A 26,240-nucleotide genomic window follows, 5' to 3' on the forward strand; every position below is an offset into this window, starting at 1 on the left:
AAGGGTATGAATACTGGATGCAGGGTCCACTGAGGGTGATGTTAGGGGCTGCCTGTGATAGTCAGTGAATCTATTGTTCGGTCATGAAGTATCCAGAAGTTGTGTGTGCTTAGACAAAATACTATGTGATTCCATCATGCAAACAAGTGATGATTTTATTTTCAGAAAATATATAAGCTCTCTCCATCCTAAAATATATGTATATATAATATTTATAAGCATCTTAATTACAGGTACTTGCTATTAATTCACTTTATTGAGATAGCATAAGTCTGAGACACAATTAGAAATTTTTATGTGTAACTTCATTTTCTTTTCCTTGACTTAGAAAGAGGGACATTACTCAGTTTCAGTAACAGGAGACTTTGTTCAATGTAAAGATGATTTCAGTTTAAGCATGTTCAACATGCCAGAGAGTGTTTTTCTTCCTCTTTAATCCTATTGTAAACTTCAGTCCTAATTTGACAAAATAAGTAGTTCTGAATGGACTTTTAATAATTCATCTGTTCAACAAAGCTTATTGAGTTACTCTTATAACTCCTTATGAACGAGCTGTACCTGTAATTAAAATCCACGCTCCTAACTTTGGCTCCAAAGCTCAGTTGATCTCTGTGCATCTCTCTCCAACTTCATTTCCTGTATCATCACTGCCCTAGCTGCATTGCTCATTCCACTCCAACCCACAGTTCTTGTTCTTCCTTGATCTGACTGCTTATTCATGCGTCAGGCCTTTCCATCTTTCTGGAAACCTAGATCACCACATGGCTCACTGCGTTGCGGGTTTTACTTCTCTGCTCCAGAGCACTGCCTATAGAGGCATCCCTTCAGCACTCTTCACAATGTAGTAAGGACCATCGAAGGCCAAGGACATGATAACAATGCTTTTGAGAAAGATTAATCAACTGGCATTATACAAAATGACTTGCATGCAGATGAAGGTTGGATTTAACAAGGATGAGCAGAGACCACAGTTAAGAGTTTTCACACTCTTTTGGGTGTAAATGTAACAGTTTGACACGGAAGAAAGGTTAGGACTATGGATTCTTAAAGAGAATACAAGACACTACAGAAGTTGGCAAATAAAACAGCCCAAACCACATTGCTTTTTTTTTGACCATTTAATAATAGACCTCATTTTTAAAAGGATCCTGTTCAGCTCTTTGCATACAGTCTTGTCCATTTTATTGCCTCAGCCTCAGAGACTTGTTCATGAGAAATGCATCCCTCATGAACCCAAATGTCATGTTGAAGGACAGTGGGATCTACATGGTTACTCTGTAATCATCTCCATTTATCAGCTATACATAGCTCTCTGAGCTTAGATGGAAAACATTTACTTACCTGTTGTCCTGTTATGAGGAATGCATGGGGTCAGTCTTCCCTGAACTGGCAATCCAGTTATCATTGTGTTTTCAGTAAGATTACAAGCCATTCTTTCTACTTCTATACTTGTGTACAGAGTCCCATGGATTTTTCAGTTTCATGTTAAGCATTCATGGCTACAGAGGATGATTTTGGCTCACTCCCCTGCCTGTCTCTATCTATAGCCTACCAAAAGTTCATGTATTCTTTTAGACCATTGTTATTGCAGTCATTCTGGTTCTTGGGTTTTCTGGAATATATATAAAGTTTCTTTGCACATACTTTTTTGTCACCCATCTGTGCCAAGGACATTTTAGAGACCGCAGAGATGTTATTGTGGGTAAGTAGGTCCTTTAACAGAGCTACTTCACAACCCAACCTCTGATAAAGTTGGATAAAAATAGTGCCAAAGAAGTAGCAGGAAATTCTTTATCATGAATCAAAACCACTGATGTAGTAGGGGCTCTGTTAGAAGAAAGACGTACATGGATGGTTATGCTGTTATTCCCCAGACTCCTTCAGTCTATAGACATTTCCTAGTGGTGTTGGCAGAGCTCCTGTTTGGTGCACCACATATTTTCCCAAAGACTTTTTTAAAGGGAATATATGGCCAACACCCTCTGTGTAAAGTCCTATAACTCTCAGGAGTGTGGGTTCAACTGGAAGTTTTTTCCAAAGGAGTTATGATTTGGCGGTTTCTCTTCTTCTAAGCTCCCTTCTAATTGTTCTTCCCCTTGTTCTTAAGCTCAGTGATTTTTTTTTCTGTATTTTTCACATGCTTGTGGAAAGAATAAATATGTTTTCATGGTACTTAGCATGTTATAAATTGCAATGCATTGTTTTCCAGGCAATAAGCTCGTTTTACCACTGAGAGCATTAAACCCGTGTTCCTAGGGTAACCCATGTTTTCCAAGGGGCCAAGGAAGAGGCACACTGAACAATTTTCACGTTCCCTCCTCTGTTCCTGGAGCATCATCCATTGTGCTAACCACTCCCAGTAGGTTCCTCCCAGAAATAACATTACTTCTCTCTCCTTACCCTCCTTCTAATTCGCCCTTTTTAATAGATAGAGTCTGGCTTTACAGAGAAATCTGATAATGTACTGCACTCAGTTGTGAAGCTCATCCTTAGCTCTGTGATTTGTTCACTGTCCTGCTTTGGTTTCTTCATAGCACTGTCCCTATGTAAAACTGTTTTCTTTCTTTTCTTTTCTTTTTTCTTTTTTCTTTTTTCTTTTCTTTTCTTTTCTTTTCTTTTCTTTTCTTTTCTTTTCTTTTCTTTTCTTTCTTTTCTTTTCTTCTCTTTTCTTCTCTTTTCTTTTCTTTCTTTTCCTTTCCTTTCCTTTCCTTTCCTTTCCTTTCCTTTCCTTTCCTTTCCTTTCCTTTCCTTTTTTTTTTCTTTTCTTCTTTTTTTTTTTGAAATGTTTTCATTCTCATTTCTCCACCATATACAAATGCCGTGTGGACAGAGTTTTTTGTTGATCTGTCTCTAGCTTCTGTGATAGTGCCTGTGATGTGTCAGGTGTTTAATATTTACTGGAGGTTCTGGAGGTTTGATCACTTCTTCATATTTCACCGTGGTCTATAAATACCCACTACTCTGCTATAACAAAGAGATTCAGCAGAATGGAGCTGCTGAAGCAGGAGTTGAGGGTTCATGGAATGATGCATATGCAGAAGAGAGGTGGGGAGACTTTCTTTTGTACTCTGCCATCCAAATGTTGGACCCAAGCAGTCTAGGGTATGCAAGTTCAGAGATCCCCTCTCACCTCTCCAGTGTCATATTCCCACTTTCCATCTCACACTTTATACTTCAGCAGCACCTTGCACAGAACGTTGCCTCATGACTTCATGTATTTACTAATGCTTATCCCTCTCCAGAATTTCCCCCACCTCAGACCAGGCTGAAGAAGCCTTCAGAGTCCAGCTCAAGTGTCACCTCCTTAAGAAAGCCTTCCTTGTCATCTCTTCACCGACCCCCACCCCCCCACTACCCGCAAGGGAAGGCCCCTTTCTCTTTGTTCTCACCACACACCACACCATACACACACCCGTATCACACTTAGGCTGATGTTTTATCTGTTTACGTAGCTGCCTCCTGCACTGAGTGGCAGACGCCTTGATCAGGGGCCAGGTCTTACTCATCTCTGTTTCTCCAGCACCCAGCACAGTGCCCAACACATAACAGCTGCTAAGTAAATATTTATGTAATTGAATCATATTGATCCTATGAACAGACTCCCACTGGGAGAACATCTGCCCTGCCTTATTTATCTGAGAAAAGCCCTTGTTTATTATAGTCTATTAATTGAGAGCTGCTGTGCTATACATACTAAGTTGGGTATTTTAGTTCCTGCTTAGAAAATAAAGGTTAAATTGAGCATATTCATAGCTCTGTTAAGATTACATAGTGGCTGTTAGTGCAAAAACATAGGTACACTGTACAATTGTTTGGGGTTTGTGATGCCCAGCTGTAGTCTAGGGTAGCTTTCTGTGTTTGGTGTTATTTTGATGAGATGAGCTAATAGTGTAAAAGTAATAAGTCACTGTTGCTCTGTGGAAGACGTTGAGTGGCAGGCCTTCTCTGCTTTAAAGTCTTGCTTTAAAAAAAAAAGAAAATCCCAAGAAAGGTAGATTCTTTTAAGAAAGTGTGTGGCCTGCATTTTCTAAGTCCTAAACCAACCCAGTTTTCAGCCCTCAGCCTGGTTCTCACAGAGATTAGCGGTGACTATATGCACTACGTGGTGGTCCCAGTTGTTTTATTCAGGGAGGACCCTAAGATTTTCATTGAAGAAGCCCACAAAGAAGAGATGCCACCGGTTCTGGTAAGAAGCCCTAAGTTATAAGAGGCCAGTTGGGATAACTTATCCTAGAAATGAAAGAGAGAGAGGAAACCTGCCAGATTTTCTAGTGCTTTCTTAGCACTAAAAAAGGACTTAAAGAAAGTCTTAATATCCACCAAGTCTTCCTTTCTGGAACCCTTTCTACTGGGTGATAGAGAGCTGCTGCTTCAGAATCTGTTTGCCTTTCCTTGCCTTTGCATACACTAACTCAAACTCAGAAGACTGGATAATGTTTTCAAGATAAACAGATTAAATCCCACATTGTTTCCAGTGCAACAGCTTCCTCTGGATTCTTTCACTGTCTCCTTAATGTAAGTCTCGGTCACACTTGTATTAACAGTTGAAACAGCCTGCAGTGAATCTTGTTGGTGCGGTGGCGTCACAAGCATTAACTCCTCCACCCTCATACCACCCCAGGAAATGGCAGCCACTGTCCCCTCTTTCCAGGGGGGAGATGGAGAAGGCAGGACTAGGAAGCCGTGGAGGGTTAAGGCGAGAGCTCAGGATCGCTGATTCCCAGGCCCTTCTGTGCTCTGGACCTTCTTGTTCTTACTCCCTGAGAGGCGTGTGTTGCATGCTGTGTCAGGTGCTTGACATAAGTTTGACCCTCACAGCCACGCTGCAGGTTAGGTATGACTACTTTCACTGCTGAAATTAAAAAAGCTCACGGCTAGCTACTCAGCAGAGAGGCAGGCCTCCAGACCCCAGTCCGTGATTCCAAAGCCTGGCACCTCTGTGCCACCCCAGCTCCACACAGTAACAGTGAGTTACATTTGCTGTCACTTGATAGCCTGGACATCCTCCACAGACATCATCCCATTTCATCCTGAAGAACTTTGAAGAGATGAGTGGTTATCACCCCCTTTGCAATAAACAAGCAGGACACTAAAATGCTCTCATAAAATTCTGCCGATTCAGGATACTCTTGCTTGGATGCCCCGGTTGCATCTCCTTTAAGGAGAGTAAAGGCCCAAATCTTGTGTGACTTGCGTGGGTCCTGGTCCCCTGGTCCCGTCTCTGGCCTCATCTGGCCTCTTCTTCCCTCCCTCCCTCCCTCCCTCCCTCTGCACAGTCACACCGACCTCCTTGACGTTCCCCAGGCCCCTGCAGGACTGACCATCCCTCGGTTCTGTTAGGTCTTGATGAAAAAGTTACCTTCTCACCAAAAATCGTCTAGAACTAATCAGTCGTCCCTAGAGCACTCTTTCCAAAATTCCAGTCTAGCCCCCAGCATCTCTTCTGCCTCCTCCATGCTTTAGTTTTGTTCCAGGTCTTCGTCATTTTTAAGCTTCTGGTTATTTCTCTTGTTTGTCATCTGCCTCCCCCCTGCCCCCCAGAAGGAACTGGTGGGAAGAAATGCTTGGGTCTGTTTTAGTCACTTCTCGAGGACAGAATGAGCTTGGCATGTTGTAGGCAGTTGGTAAATATTTGATGAATGAAGACAAGTTAAAAAAGGAGAGATCTTTTTCTTTTCTTTCTTTTCTTCTTTTTTTTTTCCAAGGCAAATTTTTTCCCTGGAAAATGACATGACCTCGAAGTGTCCGAGCTTAAACTGACACTGGTCTTCTGATCCACAGTCCATGCTTTTTCAGTTTTGAGCCTAGCTGGGCCAAAATCAAGAAAAAGTTATAAGTAGTGTTACAAATAAAACCAAGTTAATTATGAACACTTTTTATGTAATATGAACTTTTTAAACAGTTGTTTCATTGGTTGCTCTAGGCCTGCCCTCCTTTGGCCCGTGGTCTGTCTCTAAGCAGCAGGAATAGCGAAGTCACAGAACTTCACATAAACGTAGGTGTCTCTGGGCCTTCTGTTTCTGAGCCTCTAAAATGAGGAGCTACATCATTTCAGAGTCCCATGCAGCTCTAGGTTATCTTGAAGCAATCAGAGAATGGACGGGATACCACTTTCCTTGTAATTTGCTCAGTTCTATGTGTACAGGGCCCGCAGTTTGTTCTGGGGACAAACTATGTGTGTGCATTCCTGCAACTCCTCTCTTCTCGTAGATTATCCATGCACGTGTGTTTGGTTTCCTCATGTTTGTGCAAAATGTAGGCTTTTCATCTTACCGTGTTATATCGCGGATCATCTTGTCCAGTCTTGGCTGCAGGAAGATTGTGCCTGCTGCCTCCTCAGAGTTGCCCAAGGGGCAAACAAACCAGAAGGCCAGGCCATGCAAAGCCAGGGAACTAAATCAGGGACGGTGACACATGGGTCAGGAAAGGAAGTATTGTCTGTGGCAGGCAGCTCCATGCCCCACCATTCTGAATTAAGGACATGCACACAGGCTGTCAGATAGAAAAAGAAGCTCAATGAATCAGGCCAGTGCTTGTCCACCTGTGTATAGCAGTTTCGGCAGAGCGTTAAATACAGTGGTTAGCATTGTATCTCAGCCTTGTGCATTTCCCTGTTAGAAATTCCCTCTACAGAGAGCAAAGTAGTTATATGGGGGCACCTGGCTGGTTCAGTCGAAGGAGCATGCAGCTGTTGATCTCAGGGTCATGAACTCGAGAGATTACTTAAGTAAAGCTTTTTTTAAAAAAAAGATGGAGTTATTTGGAGGTAGTATACATATCCTTAAGAGCAGGAGGCAGCCTTCCAACCTCCTTCACAAATACAGTCATTAAATCCACAATTTGAATAAGGCTTGTGAGCCCCATTCCTGTTGCGCTGCTACGTGGCGGCTCATGACAAAGGGAACCCGCGCGCCATGGCAGGATAGATAGAACAAGGAAGAGAAAACTTGAGAAAGTAAGACTGACAGGTTAATTACTGAACTTGGGATTTGGTCAGTAACTCAACCAAGACTTTGATTTAAAGACAAAATAAAACAGCATCTTCAGCCACCTTCCTCTTACCCGTTTCCATTCTTCTCACTGAGGACTTTGGTACCTGCACGTGCAGAAACGCCGCTCTGGGCATTTCTTTGCTTGAACTGAAGTGTCTTTAATTTACTACGGCCGTTACTCCTGTCACTGTACCCGCCAGTGTTTGAATTGTACAAATAAGCCTTGCCATTTCCAAAACACTGTCAATATTTATTCCTGAGACTTTGTGCAGAGAAATTACAATCATCCTTCACAACACAGCCACAGACAGGGCCCTGCTAACAGACTCACCTTTTGTTAACATCTGTTCCGCGCAGGCGCATGGTTGTGTTGTCCTGTAGTTTTTCATAGCCTGTTTTCTGAATTGTGTTTCTCATCCCCTTTTCCCCTGCCAGCTTGATTGTGAACTACTTAAAGCTAGATGCTATGATGAGATCACTTGGTGCATGCTCGTTCTCTCAATGGTCACAGGAATTGGGAAACTGGTTGGACATCAGCGCTGAAAGCAGCACACACACAGCACCACCACCATCACTACCACCCATGGGTACCCCCCACCCCGATACCTCCCAGGGCCCACTGAGCCCTCAGCCTCTTGCTTTTATGAGCACATTTCCTGGGTCTCCCACCCAAAGGTACAGAAGGTGCTACAGGGTGTCTGCCTCCGGACCTACAGCTTTCACCATGCAGGAGTAAATGTGAGGAGGAGTCTGGAGAAGAACCTCATTCATTTTATCCCTGATGTTAACACTGCTAGGAGACAACTCTGGACCCTCTAAAAAGAGGATGTTTTTGCTGTATCAGTGACACCTATTAGGAATCATTCCATGAGAGAGCATGAGAAATTCTCTGGAGTTCAAAATATCAAAATGACATCCTTGATAAAAAAAATCTTTGTATGATTTTGAGCATCCTAGTTGAAACCAGGAATCTCTGGGAATTTGCCCTTGAAGCTATTCTCAGAGCATGTATTACATACATTCCACAAGGGCCTTGGGGGACGGAGCATGCTTAGGTTTTCATTTCCAGCACTCTTTGTCATCACAGCTGAGGGGAGCACTGGAATGTGACACTTACTCAGTTATGCCCATTTTTCATTCAGCATTTGTCACTTTCAGTGTGGCAGCTCTTGTGTTTAAAAAACAAACTCCTTCTTTGATTTTGTGAGGTCACTTTGTACACCAAATGAGAGCAAGACACTTTCCCCTGGGTTTTTTTCCTTCCCTCTCTGTTCCTGCTTGCTCCTGAGCACATTGATGACATTTGTTGATCAGAGCACTTTAGGGTTAATTCACCTTTAAATTTTCCAAGATGCTACTCGACTTCTTGCCTTCAGAGCCACAGTACCAGGATTGGTTCAGGAGTTTTGTAAACATTAGTGCTGTTATTTTCCCAAAAAATAGAAGCAGAAAGAGAAAATGGCTTCCCTTGCTAAAAAGAAAAGTTTCTTTTTGTGGCTCAGAGGATAGTGGTATGACCACAGCAAGTGATGGCTTGCCTGTGTCCCACTTCATAATAATTCAAAATCATGATAAATTCTTGGAAAGAGTGCATTTGTTGTAAGATTCCTAAGCGGTGCTGTTCGTGGACGTGTGCAGTAGTGTGTCTGCATTCACTGAACCGAAGAATCACCTGATGTGTAGAGTCATATATTCCGAATTACTTTGTGTTATGGAGATCAAAAATACTCCACAGTCGCTAAGCCATTTCTTTTGAGTATCTGAAGAAGGGCAACAGCCAGTGCATTCCTAATTTGTTGGTTTGGGATGTCCGTTCACAGCAGAGGAGAGCCTTAACTGTTGGTGGTGGTGACCTTACTAGCTCCTCAGCCACGCATCCCTCCAGTACTTCTTCTCTAGATAATGTAGGGATCCTTACTCACCCTTTTGTTAGACGACTTTTCTAGATTGATTTTTAAAACTAGCAAAATGGAAAATCCGTTCTTCTGTCTTTTCTAGAATCTATTCTGATTACTCTATCTGCAAGAGTGCAGCAAACACTGCAGTTGTCCAAGTGAGCTTCAGCTGTTTACAGGAAGATCTGAATGAGGCAATCACCAGTGATTTTTTTTCTGTGACTATTTCCTATCAGTGGTATCTGCATTCATCTTTCACTAAGACTTTTTGAAAATCCTACTTGTTATCAAAGAACTCGGTGTCTATGACATAATTTTTTTTTTAATTTTCAAAGAAGTAAAATCTTAAATGGCTCAACACCCAGATTTCAGCTAAGAATGAGATTTAAGAATTAGCAGTCTCAGATTCTCAATATATATATTTGGCCTTGCCTGCTGTTAATGAAACTTGCCCACAAGCTGGGTTGCATGTTACAAAGCTTTAATGGGGCAAAAAACTGTTTATAAATCCAGACACCTTTATGAAGACCTGTTTCCTTGGTTTCACTTATGTAAGCCTTCAAAACTATCAGTTATAAGTAACTGAGAGAAGTAAACACAGGAGTGTTCTCAAATGCCTAGACTTTTCTGAACGTTACGTGATTGAAAAGCAGCCAAGCTTAATGCAGACTGAGAACTTCTGACATTTCAGTGGAGAAAATGACACCCAGACTGGCAAATGATGTTCTGGACACTCACTTGTGAGCTTAATGTCCACCTCTCCTACCTCTACTCCTGGCCCCCTGCCTTTTCTTTTTGAGGAGGGAGGAAGTAGGAATCCTCTACTTAATCCAAATCTGTAGTACTAGATTCCACTGATGAATAAAAAGTATGCTAGGGTTTTTAATAGGCTGGGAGTTGTTTGGTAATATGAGGCCTCGTTATCCTTTTTTTTTTTAATTTATTTATTCATGAGAGACACAGAGAGAGAGAGAGAGAGAGAGAGGCAGAGACACAGGCAGAGGAAGAAGCAGGCTCGATGCAGGGATCCTGATGTGGGACTCAATCCCGGGTCTCCAGGATCAGGCCCTGGACTGAAGGCGGCACTAAACTGCTGAGCCACCCGGGCTGCCTGGCCTTGTTATCCTTTTAAGGTTCATTTATGCTCTAAAATTCATATTCATTGATTCCCTTTAGAACCTGAATCTGACCGACACAGTGGGCAGAGCATTATTGTAGAGAATAATGCAGAAAAAGCTATTTTAATGCTCTGAGAAGAACATGTAATTTCCATACATTGATTTGAAGTGCAACTTCAGAGCCATGGTTTTTTAGAGGAGAGAGTGCCTTCCGACCCAGTAGCAGTAATGGCAGAGGTTTGGTCCTTAATCTGCCTATAGGATCATTGATCCAGGTCTCAGGTCTGGCTCACTTGGCTTTCACAATGAATTTTAACCCCAACCCAATCTTCGAATGGGTCCCATACCTGAAGTTCACTCATTTTCAGTTTTGGGGACAGTAATTGAAATTACATAATCAGATGTCAGTTTGGTAGTTCAGGAACTCAGTTTGAAGAAATGAGTAATAATTTTGTTAATCATATCCTTTGTAATCTTTCAAGAGAGTTGTCTGAGAGCAATGAAGCAGAACTCTTCTATGATTCATGAAATAGCCACTCATGTTTGTGGGCAGCACTCTCAGGGAAACAGTAGGCACATCCAGAGAAAAGCAAACCTCATGCCATTAGGTCTCCAAACAATTATGAGATCAGCCAGATTTCCTGAAATTATCTTAGGAAATTATCAAAAGCTCTAGAGGAGCTGAACTTGAGAAAAAGTAGGAACTTGACCATAAATATAGCTTAGATCTATGTAGTGGAGGCCACAAAATCTCCTGGGCATTGATTTCATCTGGTCACCTTTAAAAGTCATTGTTACTGTCGACTGTGTTTCAGTAATAATAATTTTTAAAATTAGAGTCATTGTTGATTGTGGTGAGGAATTCATTATATAAACTAGAGGTTGAAGAGAAGTGACTTTGGCTGTGCTTCAGAAACAGGGTCTTAACAGGACTATTTTTGTATTTGAGGATGCTAGAAATCCTTTGCTGCTAGTACCCTGTCTGGAGCCACTCCGGGATGGCACTTTCTCAGGTTGGAGCCCAAAATGGTAGAACTTTCAGAAAGCACAGTATTACCTGACAACATAACTAGCAAGTATGAGAGGACAGCCTTTTAACACTAAGGTCATTTTCTGTACTTTTCATTGTTTACTGGGAGCCAGGCACTATACTAGCCCGGGCCATGAGTAGTGGTGACCGAGACAGCAGACATCCTTCCCGACTTTCTGGAGTCGACAATCTAGTGAGGAAGACCTCCATCATTAAACAAGTAAACACGTCAGTTCTTTCATGAAAACCAGACATCCCCGGGGGTGCCATACTGGGGTCACCCTGAGGGGATGGACAGCTGGAGTTGGTGTGGATCCTAGGGCATACTAGGGTGACCCTAGCAAGTTGGCTGGAGTGCCTGATCCTATTCCCACCTGAGCTATTATGATTTGATGGCGGGTACATTGAAAATGGCACTGGCTGCACCTCTAACCCCAGAGAGAGTTCAGCAGCTTCCTACCCTTTTGGTAGATGCTGTAGAGTTAATGAATGGATTTTTTTCACTTATAGTCCAGTTGCCCTTTAAACTGCTCTTTTTTCACTGCGTCCTAAGGTGGCCAATCTGCATGGGGGCCCTTCAGTGATATCCCTTCCTACTGCAGGTCACCGTGCCAGGGGTGAGGTTCCCATCATTGCCACATCTCCCTCTCCCACCCTCTCTTTGTGTTCCTTCTGTTGTTTATGGTGCAGAAGCTGCTCTGTCAACCCTCAGTGCTTCCTTAGGAGGACCTGCTCTCTATGTAGATAACGACACAGCCTGTCCATGGGTGGAGGTTGAGATCAGAGTCTTCATGTGCCGCCACCTTGGACTGCCAATACTTTACATGTTTTAGATACTTTAAATTCTGCTTTGCAACAGGCCAGTAAGCTACGTAAGTGAAGAAACTCCATTTTCTTCTGTAGTTCCTCGCAGTTCAAAGCACTCAGTAAATGTTGACTGGTAGTTTTGTGACCCATCGTGTGTCCATTTTCCTTTAGAAAATACTGCCTAGGTATAATTGGGTACAGAAACTGGGATCTGCTGTTTATGAGTCTGTAACAGTGCCTGGCTTGTAGTCAGTGCTCAAATACTGGGGAAGGAAGGAAGGTGGGTAGGTTGGTTGGTTACAAATTGAGTTTGGTTCTCAGTTAAAGATACTCTCAGTGATCTGATGAAATCACAGACCTTCCCTTTTCTCTTCATGCTCTTTTTTCTTGACACATGTGTTTCCATAATTCTTTCCCCAAGAGTGATTCCATTTGGTCTCAGGATGCCATCTGTCCTTTGTCTGCAAACAACTCCCCAAATTGCAGTTCTAACCCTGTTTTCTCCTGCCTCACCTTTCTCCTTTCTCGGTCCTCACCCCTGTTGCTGCTCATCACTTGCTGCTCTTCTCCACCAAATGTCTTCCTCGAATCTCAGATATGCATGTGACTCTCCCCTTGCATAGCTCATCCCTCACCTCCTGAGGTCTTTGAGATCACTTTCTAGGAGAGGTACCCTGGATGCTGCATCAAAACCTGCATCCCCCTCTCCACCTCCCCGCCTACCCTAACCACCTTCCATGCTTTTGTTTTCTTCCAAGGCACTTATTTAACATTCTTTCTGCTTATTTTCTGTTTCCATCTTCTCTCTCATTTTATAAGAATTAAGCTATTTTGTTCACTACCCTATCTTCAGTACCTGGCACATGGTAAAAATTCATAAATGTTTGTTGAATTAACGAACATAACGTTCAGGCATCATATGTTATAGTGCCTGTGTTGTATTAATTATAAGAGGTACTGGAGAAGTCAGGTGCTTGCACTGATGCAGACTATCAGAGAGTGCAACAGCTAGAAATGCAGACCGATACTAGTAGTATATTGTGGTGCTGACCCAAATACCAAGAGTGTTTTTGCCACAGGTGATGTGATTTTCTGAAGTGAATAGTTCTTGAGTTTAGAAAGAAGTAATATTCCCAGCATAGTGGAATAGTTCTAAGAAAGTATTCTGAAGCCACACTGCCTAGTAAAATCTCAGTAAAAAGTAATTTAAATGTAAAACAGTGAGACCCTATCTTGATTAATATAATAGTGATCAGGGGTTTATTTTGTTTTTACCTACATGAATATTATAGGAGATGTGGGACCAGCCCTGTGCATTACAGATTGTCCAGCATCCTGGCCCCTGCCCACTAAATACTGGTTGTTCCCTTCATTATAACCATTCCAGGTGCCTCATAAGGGTTAATGGTTTTTGTATATCCTATTCTAGGCCCACACTTCTTCTGTGAAATTATTATAGATCTAATAACTAGATGAGCCGTTTTTCATCTGACTCCCCGTTTTCCCGTGTCCATAACACTTGAATAATAGTTAACAAATTCTGGTTTGTCTTAAAGCTAAACATATGATATTCCTCCCTGCCTCCCTGCCTTTGGACACTCCCAAGCCAAAATCCACCACCACCACCCCACCCCCAACCCCCCAGGCCATCAGAGACATTCTGCTTTGATTGTTTTTTTGGCAGAGGGCAGACAGGGTGGTTGCAAGGAACTCTTTGTGCTTGCGTGTGTCCCTTACGTCTCTAAAAGACTCTGTAAGTCAGAAGCAGATACTGTATTTCCATCTGCATGTGCCCATTAGTGTCCTTCCCAGCTGAGGGAGGGGGAGAGGTTCTAGTGCTGCCACTCGTTCCCTGCCCCATATTCAGAAATGCCAGACATTTCTTAAAGGAGCCAAAGCTCTTTTCTCTAAACATTTTGGCCTTGTTCTGTAGAATAGAACATTTATATATTGGCTGTAAAGAAAAAAAAATTCAGTGTTGGTGTTCTTGTGGAAGGTTTCTTAGAGGGACTTGAAATGGACCTTAATTAACAGAACTTGACCGGTTAGAGAATTTGGGTGAAGAAAGCAGAAGGGTAGAGAGGGAAAATACCCACAGAGATAAAATCAATGCTTGTGTGTTGCGATGGTCAAAGCCAGGACTCAAGTTGAGAATTGGAGATGAGATTGACTAGGTGCAGTAGAGTTAGCTTATGGAAGTTCTTTCTGGAAAGCCGCCATACACTGTGACACAGCACCACTTCATTGTTTGGTGTATTCCAGCCTTCCTTTTACTTCCATTAGGTCTCCCGTTTGGGCCTTCTTTACTTATTTTTCTTTTATTTTGTTTTGGTTGAAAGTATCTCTTGTGATATGTGAATTTCTGGATTTTTATCTCCTTTCCATGCCTTCAACCCCCATACCTACTGGATTCAGGTACAGATACCAACAGCCTGTCACTGCCTGTCCTCAGTCTAGCTTACGCAGAGAGAACTACCTCTTGTTAGCTAGCATCAGATCAGTGTCGGATTCCCAGTAGAAATCTGTTTTATCATATATGCTTCTTTCCAAAGCATTGAAGTCTTGTGACTTTTTAAGATTAAACTCTGTAAAATTTTGGATCTTTAATTCTGTTTATGGTCTAGGTTCTGGCATATGTGTTAGTCACCTCCCAGCTAACAGTCTCTTGGCAGGCCGTTCTTAGTTATTGTGCGTTTACAGGCTGTTCAAAATTCCACATTGCCTAGAGTTTTTCCCCTCCAGTGTCCAGGCGCATTTTCTGCTTCCTCAACCCTAGCAAGCATTCAGAATCTGTTTCGTGTTCATATGCGAAACCCTTCGTTTTTCCTTTTTATATGCCCGATTAATTTTGAATTTGAAGTGTTCATTTTTTACACCTTTCTCCTGACTCAGACCAGTGTTTCCTCTCATTCTGCTTGCTCCAGAAGGCCCATAACAGAAGATTCCTTGTATCACTTGGTCAGTACCCACATGTTTGCTGATAGAAGAGGGAGGGTGAGCTTTAACATCTCAGTCCGTGCTGTTTCTTACGGGTCAGCTTTCTCCAAACAGTCAAGGTCTTTCTTCATTAAGTACACAGAAACAGCTTAACAGTCCTGTCACATAACTCGCCTCTTGCAACCCCAGTGGGACATTTGCCACACTCTCTCCTGTCAGAAAGCCCCTGCGCCTTGATGCTCTGTTGATGAGGGTGCTGCACATTAACAGTGGAGATGTGGCCCACGGTGGGAGTGTGCAGCCCGCCTCCCATGTTTTTCCTCAGAGGCCCTTCCTCCCTGAGCCACCAGTCTTCAGGTTCTCATCCCTCCAACAGAACCTGTTCTGGGCTTCTTTCTTCACACTGAGGCACAAATTATGGGCAATAGTTAAAAATGCTGCCCTTTCCAGGGGTGGTCACTTATTAACCACACTCAAGACCTTATAGTAAAGGGTCACAGGAGCGCTCCTCCTGCCCTCTTGAGGGGAGTTTCAGAGCCTCCCTGCTGCTCCTGGAAGCATACCGTGTGCACAGATGCCTCACAGCCCAGGAGGGACCATGAGTTACCATAGGCTGTTGACCAGTCTGTCCTCCTCTAGTTAGAACAATGTGAGCCTCATCAGCAGTGGTGCAGTGGTCTCACTGACTGTCCATGGGGGTCAGTACTCAAGTACCCAGGGACTTCAGTGAGGTCCCACAGAGTGGACGGAAGATCATCTCTGTAGCCCCGTGATCTGTTCTTCAGAGGTTTGAGTAACATGGGTCTCCTCACAGCAGGTCACTTCACAAGGAAGGGGCTTCCTGAATTCAGCAGAATACATTCACATCCTCTTTGGTGGTCTTCTGATAATGCTGCTTCCTTCCTTGTCCGGAAGTTGCTGCCTTCCGAAGGGAGTGAAGAATAGAATTCATTTTATGGCCACCTAGATGATACCTCATCTGAGTCTCAATAACCGTGCCATTCCAGGGCACCTGTGTGGCTCAGTCAGTTAAGCATCTGCTTTTGGCTCAGGTCATGGTCCCAGGGTCCTGGGACCCAGCGTCCCCCTTCCCCACACCATTGGACTCCCCACTCAGTGGGGAGTCTGCCTCTCCCTCAGCTTGTATTCTTTCTTTCTCTCTCTCACAAATAAATAGCATCTTAAAAGAAAAAAAAAAGCTAACAGTGCCCTTTCACAGCTATGGCTAGGGACTCCCAGGTTTTGGAATCAGGTCACAGTTTGAGTTTTCCCCCAAGCATCTAAGCCTATATCACCAGGTCTTCCATTTCTTCCCAGTAATTAAGGTATTAAAGAACTCCAGTTACCCGCTTGAGCCACAGCAGGCATGTGGGCTAATAATGACTTTTGCAGGTGCTTGGGCTATATGAGGGCACCTAGTCTTGATCTTAAATTGTCATCTGGATTCCCAGTTAATCCAGAAAAGCAGTAAAAATTAATAATGTGTATTACATGTCTCTAATACATGTGTTTTCCATTATCTGGTTATATATGCCCCTGTGTGCATGTGTGCATTCCTGCACCCACACACACAACCTTTCGTTTTTTTCTAAAACAGGGAGTGACTCTGGTTCCAAAAGCAAATGATTGGTGTGACACCTAGAAAGCTGAGCCTGTGACTCAATTAATTCAGTCAGTTAAGCATCTGCCTTCGGCCCAGGTCATGATCCTAGGGTCCTGGGATCAAGCCCCACATCAGGCTCCCTGCTCAGCAGGGGAGTCTGCTTCTCCTCTACCCCTCCCCCCTGCCTGTGATTGCTCTCGCTCATGCTTTCTCTCTTTCTCTCTCTCTCTCAAATAAGTAAATAAATTCTTAAAAAAAGAAAAAAACCCTGAGCCTGGCACATGTTCAGAATGAAATGGCTCCAAATACATTAGCAGGTTTTCTGTCTTCCAGAGGGCTACAACTGCCTCTGTAGTTGGAAAAGATAGGAAACATTGGTTAATTTACAGGCATTCAGATGTAATTTTCTAAGGATAAGCAAAATGACTTCCACAAGGTGGTAATGTAGGAAGATGCTGAACTCCCCTCCTCCTCAACAGCCACACCTAGCCTACAGCTGCCTAAGGAGCATTTCCCTTTGAAAATTAAATGAACTACTTCTCCATAACAAAGGGTAGAAAGACCATACCCAGAGGAGTGAGAAGGAGAGAGACACAGTCTTACCCAAAACCCTATCCCCAGCACTGTAACACACAATAGGGAAGGATCTCACCAGTCTGGTGCTTCTACTAGAGAGCCAAGATGCTGGTGCCCCACATCAGGCATCCTAGCCCTTGGGGTCTGCACTGGAGAGATAAGCCCCCAGAACATCTGGCTTAAAAAATGAGCAGGGCTGATGTCCAGGAGACCCAAAGTGCTGTCGAAAAGGAGATTCCTCTTTTAAAGGAGTCACAATCTCACCCAAGACCCGGGGGAGAAATGGCAGTTTGAAAAATGCTTAGACTAGATGAGAAGGAAATTCATTCGCTGATCTAAAAGCATTAGCTGGAAAGGCAGGGGACAGTTGAGACTCTCCTTGGAGGAGAGGCACTGGTGATGCCAATTTTTCACCTTCCAATTCCCCTGCCAACATAAAGATAGGTGAACTTGGACACCTACCAATCACACCTGCTGCCTTACAGAAGCCAGAGAATGTGGGCAGCTGCAGTACTCCTCTGCTCCCTGGCCAGGACAGGTGAGTGCCAACCGTGGTCACAACATTCATTCCCAGCCTCAAGCAGGTGCACTCGCACAACCGCTCTCCTGTTACAGGCGTGAAACCCACAAGCATGCTTGTTTTCCTGCTGCCTTTCTGAAGCCAGCAAGTATGCCCTACCTAGTTAAAGCCAGCAGGAACACGTCTACTCAGGGGATCCCCCTTGATTGCCAGGAGCTTGGTATTCCTAAGCCCCGTGGGAAGGTAACAATTGGGAATATGGTTCTTGGCAGGCTACCACCCCTAGCACTGCACAGACAACAGACTGAAGCACAACTCAGTCTTTCTGGGGAAAAGACCTGTTAGCCTGGGGCTTCAGCCTGAGGGATAGGTTTCAGGTTTCCCACACATCCAGAGGCTAATGAGGTGCTCTCAGGGAATGTAAGCCAGGGAGATACCTCCTTATACACCACCTTGGCCTCACTACAGCTCTATAAGATCTCCCAGATACATTGGTCTGGAACCCCAATTAGTAGAACTGTTGCCCAGGCAACACCTTCAGATCTCCTGGTCTAGAGACCATCAGGGATTACAGTTGTAACCCCACAGGACTGTATCTACTTACATATTTTAAAAGCTGTTGGCCTGAAGGATTTTGCTTTCAGTTGCCTAAAACTTAGGTGAGATTGAATGAGATTCCTCCCCCCAGAACATTGACAGGTCTTGGCACAGTCTCAAGAGTAGGGACATACCAAGAATAAATCAGGTGGTTTAGACCATCACAAAGGTTCAAGAGATAACCAAGAGCTAGGGCAGGATTGAATGAAAAGGTTCATCATCACCTACACAGGCCAGTCCTTCAAGACTGAGAGAGGTAACTGCTTTGCCAATTCATAAAAACACAGAGAATCAAGCAAAATGAGGAAACAGAAATACGTTCCAGATGAAAGAACAAGATGAAACAAACAAACAAAAAAAGACCTTAATGATACAGAGATAAATAATCTATTGATGAACAATTTAAAATAATGGTCAAATAAGGATGATTACTAAACCCAGAGGAAGAATGGATGAGCACAGAACTTCAACAAAGAAAATACAATAAAGTACCAAACAGAAATCTACAGACCTGAACAAAATAACTGAAAAATACATTATAGGGGCTCAACAGCAGGCTGGGCAAAACATTAAAAGGATCAGTGAGCTAGAAGACAAAGCAATGGAACTTCCCAGACAGGGCAGCCAAAAGAAAAAAGAATTTTTAAAAATGAAGATAATTTTAAGGGACCAAAAGTACATCAAGTAGAATTACAATCACATTATAGCGTTTTCAGGAGGAGAAGCAAGAGGGGGGCAGAAAAACTCCCCTAACCAGATTCAAGAGTCCTTAGAGAGTCCCAAAAAAGATGAACCCAGAGACATCCACACCAAGACACATTATAATTAAAATATCCAAAGTTAAAAGCAGCAAGGGAAAAATAAATTGTCACGTACAAGGAGAACCCCAGAAGGTGATCAGATTTTTCAGCAGAAACTGCAGACCAGAAGAGAGTGGCATGGCACAAAGTGCTGAAAGGAAAAAACTTCCACCCAAAAATACTCTACCCAGCAAGCTTATCATTCAGAATTGAAGGAGAACTGAAGAGCTTTCGAGACAAAGGCTAAATAAAGCAGATCATTACCACTAAAGCAGCCTTTCAAGATATGTTAAAGGGACTTGTTTAAGTTGAAAAGAAATGGCAGTAGTCAGTAACAAGAAAACCTATGAAAGTAAAAAAATCTCACCAGAACAGCTAAATCTATCATAAAAATAGTGGATTCATTCACTTACAAAGCTAATATGGAGATTAAAACACAAAAGCAGGGCAGCCCCGGTGGCTCAGCAGTTTAGCACCCCCTCGACCTGGGGTGTGATCCTGGAGACCCGGGATCGAGTCCCACGTCAGGCTCCCTGCATGCAGCCTGCTTCTCCCTCTGCCTGTGTCTCTGCCCCACCCCCCTGTCATGAATAAATAAAATCTTAAAAAAAAAATCACAAAAGCAGTAAGATCAACTAAAACTGTAGTAGTTAAGGAACACATTAAAAGGCATAAAATGTGACATCAGAAACAATGTGGGGTGGAGGGGTTAAAAATGTAGAATTTTGGAATGTGTTCAAATGTAAGTCACTGTCAACTTAAAGTAAACCATTATGTACATAAGAAAATATAGTAAAAAAGAAAATGTGAAAAGAATCTAAGCATAACACTAAGAAGAGATAGCAAACCACAGGAAGTGAGAAAAAGAAGAAACCGGAACTACAAAAACAGCCAGAAAACAGAATGGCAATAAGTACATACCTATCAGTAATCACTTTAAATGTAAACAGACTACAAATTCTCCAGTCAAAGGACAGAGTGGCTGAATACATTTTTAAAAAGACATCTAGGGATCCCTGGGTGGCGCTGCGGTTTGGCGCCTGCCTTTGGCCCGGGGCGCGATCCTAGGGACCCGGGATCGAATCCCACGTCGGGCTCCCGGTGCATGGAGCCTGCTTCTCCCTCTGCCTGTGTCTCTGCCTCTCTCTCTCTCTCTGTGAGACTATCATGAATAAATAAATAAAATCTTTAAAAAAAAAAAAAAAGACATCTATATACTACCTATAAGAAACTCGCTTCAGAAGTGAAGACACAGGGGCACCAGAGTGGCTCATTGGTTAAGCATCTGACTCTTGATTTCGGCTCAGAGCAGCATCTCAGGGTTATAGGATCAAGCCCTGAGCTGGGTCCCCCTCTCTCTACTCCTTCCACCAACCTCTTATAAATAAATAAAATCTTTTTAAAAAGTGAAGACACGCTGAAAATGAATGGAAACAAAAAGCTGGCATAGCTATACTCATAAGACAAAATAGACTTCAAAAACAAAAACTGGGATCCCTGAGTGGCTCAGTGGTTTGGCGCCTGCCTTCGGCCCAGGGCCTAATCCTGGAGTCCCAGGACCAAGTCCCACATTGGGCTTCCTGCATGGAGTCAGCTTCCCCTCTGTGTCTCTGCTCCCCCCCACCCCCCGTGTGTGTGTCTCATGAATAAATAAATAAATCTTTAAAAATAAAATAAAAGCTATAGAGATGCCTGGTTGGCTCAGCCAGTAGAGTGTGCACCTCGTGATCTTGGGGTTGTGCATTTGAGCCCCATGTTGGGTATAGAGATTACATAAAAATAAAATCTTAAAAAAAAAGACTAATAAGAAACAAAGAAGGGAGCTACATACATAAAGGGGTCAATCCAGCAAGGAGATATAACACTTAGATATATGCACCCAGCGTGGGTGCACCAAAATATGTAAAGTGACTGTTAGCCAATCTAAAGGAAGAAATTGACAGCAATATATACATTAATGGATACATAGCTAGACAAAATGAATAAAGAAACATCAGCCTTAAATGACATACTAGACCAGATGGACTTAATAGATGTAAACAGAACATTACATCCAAAAGCAGAATAAACAGTTTCTTCAGTACACCTGGAACTTTCTCCAGGATAGATCACAAAACAGGTCTCAGTGAATTCAAAAGGTTGAAATCCTTTCAAGCATCTTTTCTGACCACAATAGTATGAAATTAGAAATCAGTTACAAGAAGAAAACTAGAAAAACTACAAGTATATGGAGATTAAACAACATATTACAGAACAGCTACTGGGTCATAGAAATCAAAAGTGAAACAGGGGCACCTAGGTGGCTCAGTCTGTTAAGTGCCTTTTGCTCAGGTCCTGGAATTGAGCCTTGCATTGAGCTTCCCTGCTCATCAGGGAGTCTGCTTCTCCCTCTCCCACTATCCCTCCCCAGCGTGCCCCCTCAGGCTTTCTCAATCTCTGTCTCTGTCTCTCTGTCTCTCTCTCTCAAATAAAATCTATTTGAGAAAAAAAAAGTGAAATTAAAAAAATACTTAGAAACAAAACAAACACAAAATACCAAAACCTGTGAGATGAACAGAAGTGAAGAGGGAAGTTTATAACAATACAGGCTTACCTCAAGAAACAAGAGACATCTCAATTTAACTTATACCTAAAGAAATTAGAAAAAGAACAAAGAGTTAGTAGAAGGGGAAAAAGGATCAGAGCAGAAATAGAGACTAAAAAGATAAACGAAATAGACCTCTTTAGCTAGACTCACCAAAAAAATAGAGGGCTCAAATAAATACTTTGAGAAATGAAAATTAAAGTGATACTACAGAAATACAAAGGATCGTTATAGAATACTTTGAACAACTATATACCAACAAATTGGACAGTCTAGAAGAAATGGATAAATTTATAGAAGCACAATTTTCTCCTAACTAGACTGCATTTGTTTTCATAATAGTAAAATGCATAAGTCCTCATTCTACCACATGCTAACTAAACCTCTAGCTGATTAATGCAAACACTAATGAGGGGATTTTATAAGAAGGGCTCTAGAATATAATACAACTGATTCACACCAGCATCATCTGTTATTAATATTCTAAACTAGTTAGTGCAGTTTTTCTTTGTGTTGAAGTTGGTCTCATAACTAGGTTGAGTTTTTCTCTACCAAGAGGAAACAATGCCAAAGTTCTTTTCCTTGTGGAGTTTGTATTATAATAACCCTTAGAGTAAACTTGCTGTGGGGGAGAGGGGCACACAACTCCAGCTTTTCTGAATCTCTGCGGGTGGGTTAAGAGGGTTGTCAGGTTAAGTTACATCTGATACATGGTGGGAAAAATCACTTTATAGAAATGGCCTTCCAAGTGGTTTTTAAAATTATCCTTCTATTCAAGTCTTTTAGGTCAACTATGTATGTTGACTAAATTTACAAAAAAACTTGTTTATTCAAAAAAAATACATTAAAATGATCATACACTACAATCAAGTGGGATTCATTCCAGGGATGCAGGGATGGTTCCACAACCACAAATTAATCAACATGATGTACCACATTAACAGAAGGAAAGATAAAAATCATCTCAACAGATGCAGTAAAAGCATTGGACAAAATTAAACATCCACTTATAAAAACTTTAAACAGAGTAAATATAGAAAGAGCATACCTCACTGATGTTAAGTGTAAGTGATGAATCACTAAATTCTTTTGAAGCCAGTATTACACTATACTTTAACTAGAATTTAAGAATTTTAAAAATAATGGGCACCTGTGTGGCTCAGTTGGTTGAGTGTCTGACACTTGATTTTGGCTCAAGTCATGATCTCGGGGTTTTGAGATTAAGCCCTGAGTTGGGCTCCATGCTCAGCATGGAGTTTGCTTCGGATTCTCTCTCCTTCTCTCTTTGCCCCTTCCCCTGCTCACTTGTGCTCGCTCTCTCTCTCTAATAAAATCTTTTTAAAACATTTTTTGGGAAAAAGAGCACACCTCAACATAATAAAGGCCATATATGACAAACCCACAGCTAACATCCTACTCAGTGGTGAAGAGCTAAAAGCTTTTCCTCTAAGACCAGGAACAGGACAAGGATGCCCACTCTCCCCACTTTTATTCTACATAGTATCAGAAGTCCTAGCCACAGTAGTTAGGTAAGAAATAAAGGACATACAAATTGGAAGGAAAGAAGTAGAATTATCACTATTTGCAGATGACATAATACTATGAGTAGAAAATGCTAAAAACTCCACCAAAAAAAAAGGATTAGAATTAATGAATTCAGTGAAGTCATAGGATACAAGATCAATATACAAAAATCTGTTGTGTTTCCACACATGAATAACTATCAGGAAAATCCAGAAAATAATCCCAATTACAGTTACATCAATAAGAATCAAATACCTCAGAATAAATTTAGCCAAGGAAGTGAAAGACCTATATCCTGAAAACTATAAGACACAAATGAAAGAAATTGAAGAAGATACAGGTACATGGAAAGATATCTCATGTGCATGGGTTAGAAGTCATATTGTTAAATATCCATACTAATCAAAGCATTCTACAGATTCACTGTGATTCCTATCAAAATACCAATGGCATTTTTCACAGAACTAGAACAAGTAATTCTCCAGTTTATGTGGAACCACAGAAAGACCTTGAATACTCAAAGCTGTCTTGAGAAAAGACCAAAGCCAGAGGTATCATGCTTCCTGATTTTAAACTATAATACAAAGCTATAATGATCAAAACAGTATCACAGTAGCACAAAAATACATAGATCCATGGAATATAATTGAGAGCCTAGATATAAACCCTCATATATGTGGTTCATTAATTGTTGACAGAGGAAGCAAGAATACACAGTGGGAAAGAGTCTCTTCAGTAAGTGGTGTTGGGAAAACTAGACAGCTACATGCAGAAGAATGAAACTGGACCATTATTTTATACCATATAGAAAAATTAACTCAAAGTGCATTAAAGACTTGAAGACCTGAAACCATAAAACTCCTAGAAGAAAACAGGTGGTAAACTCCTTGACATCCATCTCAGTGACTCTTTTTTGATCTGACTCCAAAGGCAAGAGAGGAAAAAGCAAAAATAAGCAAACAGGACTACATCAAACTACAAAGCTCTATACAATGAGGGAAACTAGCAGTAAAACGAAAAGGCTACCTACTGAATGGTGGAAGATACTTGCAAATCATATATCCAATAGTGTTAATGTCCAGAATGTATATAGAACTCATAAACTCAATAACAGAGAAATCCAATTAAGAAAGAGGCAGAGCAGGGATGCCTGGGTGGCTTAGCAGTTGAGCGAGTCTGCCTTCGGTTCAGGTCATGATCCCGTGGTCCCAGAATCGAGTCCCACATTGGACTCCCTGCAGGAAGCCTGCTTCTTCCTGCCTGTGTCTCTGCCTCTGTCTCTGTGTCTCTCATGAATAAATAAATAAAATCTTTTTAAAAAAGAAAAAGAAATGGGCAGAGCAGTAAAACAAACATCAAGCTGAGTATTTATTCATTATCTTAGTAGCAATGAAAGTTCAGATGTTAAAATTCAGCTCAAGATGTTATAACTAAGTAATGTAAAAAAAAAAAAAAGGGCAGGGGACTAAATAGACATTTTTTGAAGGACAGATGGCCAGCAGGCACATGAGAAGATGCTCAACATCACTAATCATGAGAGGAATGAAAATCAAAACCACAATGAGACACCACCTCACGCCTGTCAGAATGGCTGTTACCAAAATGACAAGAAACAACAGGTGTTGGCAAGGATGTGAAGCAAAAGAAACCCTCATGTATGGGAATGTAAATTGGTGCAGCCACTGTGGAAAATGGTGTAGACGTTCCTCAAGAAACTAAAAATAGAACTGCCATATGATCCAGCAGTTCCACTACAGGTTATCTATTTGAAGAAACCGAAAACACTAACTCAAAAGAATACATGCACTCCTATGTGCGTTGCGGCATTATTTACAACAGCCAAGATCTGGAAACAATCTTCTTGTCCATTGATGGGTGAATGGATAAAAGTGTGGGTGGGTGTGCGTGTGTATGGGTGCAATGGAATAGTATTCAGCCATAAAAAAAGAATGGAATCTTGCCTTTTGCAACAATGTGGATGGACCTAATAGATGTTATGCTAACTCAAAAAAGCAGACCTAGAAAGACACATACCACATGATTTCACTTACACTTGGAAACCAAAACATAAAACAAGACCAAACCCAGACTCTGTGAGAATGGGCTGTCTTGCCTATTGCCACAGGGGGAAGTCGGTTGGAAAGGGAGCAAAATGGTAACGGGATCAAGAAGTACAAACTTGTAGTTAGAAAATAAGTTAAGTCATGCGGATTTAATGTACCAGCATGGGGAATATAGTCAGTAATAATGTATTAACTTTGTACGGTGACACATGATAACTAGACTTCTTGTGGTGACCATTTTGCAATGTATATACTTGTTGAATCACCAAGTTGTGCACCTGAAATTAATATATCAGTTATACCTTAGTTTTTTAAAAAAAAACTAATAAGTAAATGACTTGATTTTCATTGCACATTGGTAGGACTCATAAAATTGAAGTGTCCACAGCAGTGGTCTTAAAGAATTGGTAGGGTTATTTAATGCAGAGGAACAGCCAGCTGTTCTTCATCTCTAGTAAGACTGGGGAAGAAGGAAATAAGCTTCAGCTGTGATAGAAGAGATTTATAAGACATAATGAAAAATTAATCATCAATGGAGACTATTTAAAAAATTAGAGCAGATAGCTAATCAGCAAAGTGGAGGAATGATGTCTTCCATTGGCTTTAACATAGACTATAACATCTGCTCATGGAACTTAAAATTGATAGGTTATTAGATCCAATAGTTTTCAGCTTTTGGCGAGACCCCTTTGAGAATCTGATGGGACTCCTCTCCAGAAAAAATGAGCACACAAATAAAATTTTGCATGCGATTTCAGGGAACTTAGAGACTCCCTAAAGTCTATGCATTTAGACCCTAACTTAAGACCCCCAGGATTAGAGGATTTCCCAAAGTCCTAAACTATGACACACTCCATGGCTTAATTTTCCCAAACATAACAATGGAATCTGAAGATCAAATGTCAAACTTTGGATTTTCTTTCTCTAGATTTATAATACTTGGCATACACAGTGCTGAAGTGAAAACAAAAAAATAGAAATCTACTTTTTAAATTCAATTCTTGGTCCTAGAGAAGCCAAGTGTTTAATTTTGAAAGTCACTGGTTGGCCGTATATCATCTTCATAAACAGGCAGCAAGACTAGGCCTTCGCTCTGGTCCCCACTTCCAGCTCCAGATTCACAGGGGACATGCAAACAGAGATGCCAGCATTAGCCCACATTCACACGCCTTCTAACTCCACTGCTGTGAATGT

General features: G+C 41.8%; 1 protein-coding gene across 1 annotated transcript in view; it reads left to right on the forward strand.

Annotated features, from left to right (window-relative positions):
- ATF6 (activating transcription factor 6) overlaps window positions 1-26,240 on the forward strand; it is a 198,332-nt gene that overhangs the window by 166,135 nt on the left and 5,957 nt on the right. The gene's annotated exons all lie outside the window — the stretch shown is intronic.

The sequence above is a fragment of the Vulpes lagopus genome, chromosome 11 (genome assembly GCF_018345385.1).
Source record: "Vulpes lagopus strain Blue_001 chromosome 11, ASM1834538v1, whole genome shotgun sequence".
In the NCBI taxonomy this organism is placed as follows: Eukaryota; Metazoa; Chordata; class Mammalia; order Carnivora; family Canidae; genus Vulpes; species Vulpes lagopus.